The 951-nt window shown below is 50.8% G+C and overlaps 1 protein-coding gene across 1 annotated transcript in view; it reads left to right on the top strand.

Moving 5' to 3' along the window:
* Positions 1-951, top strand: part of Gle1 (GLE1, RNA export mediator) — a 59,562-nt gene that overhangs the window by 53,135 nt on the left and 5,476 nt on the right. The gene's annotated exons all lie outside the window — the stretch shown is intronic.

Genomic DNA, 951 nt, shown 5'->3' with positions numbered 1-951 from the left:
TCTACAGGGTGTTCAGGGTCTCACTACTAGATTGGACTGGTAGTGATCCTCCTGTTTACAGCCTGCCAAGAGGTGGGATTACAGGCGTGCACTACCACACCCAGGCTCAATCACCATCTCAGTGTACTCTGGGGGCGGGTGGAGCATGGCAGGCCTGGGGATCAAACCCCTGGCCCCTGTGCCTGCTTGCAGGTGCTTTAATCTGCTGAGCTATTTGGCCAGCTCAAGGCCAGCAACTTAGCAAGTCTGTGTCTCAGAAAAGCTATTAAGGGGCCAGGGAGATAGCTCTGTAGAATAAATGCTTGCCTGGCAAGCACAAGGGCCTGAGTTCAATCCCCAGTTCCGCCCAAAAAAAGAGTAAGCATTGTCCTATTTAGTCCTGCAACTAGCCGGGCATGAGGGCACACACCTGTAATCCAGTACAAGGCAGACTAGGGCAGGATGATCACTGTGAGTTCAAGGCCAGACTGGGCTACAAAGTGAGTTCAAGACCAGTCTCAACTGCATGGTGAAATCGTGTCTCAAAAAAATAGACAGCCCTCCCCCACAAGAAAAAAAAGAAGTCCTGGGCTAGTGAGATAGCTCAGCAGTCTAAAGCGCCTGCTTAGGTAAGCGCACAGGGACCATGGTTCAATCCCCCACACTACATGCTGCGCCAGCCCTGCCCCCATGATGGGCTGAGCCAGCCACAAAAAAAAAGCAAAGAAAAGAGTGCTGAAACTGATGCTAATGTGTGTATGTATCAAAGGGATCCTGTAAAGAATGTGTGAAAGGGGCCGGGGAGATGGATCAGTAGAATAAGCACTTACCAGGCAAGCCAAGGGCCTGAGTTCAATTCCTGGTTCCAAAAAAAAAAAAAAAGAATGTGTGAAAAAAGGGCCGGGGAGATGGCTCAATGGAATAAGCGCTTCCCTGGCAAGCGCAAGGGCCTGAGTTCAATCCCCGGTTCTG

This window comes from Octodon degus, unplaced genomic scaffold (assembly GCF_000260255.1).
Source record: "Octodon degus isolate 3935 unplaced genomic scaffold, OctDeg1.0 scaffold00123, whole genome shotgun sequence".
Lineage (NCBI taxonomy): Eukaryota > Metazoa > Chordata > Mammalia > Rodentia > Octodontidae > Octodon > Octodon degus.
Note: the sequence above shows the minus strand (reverse complement) of the source record. Positions and strands in the feature narration are given on the sequence as shown.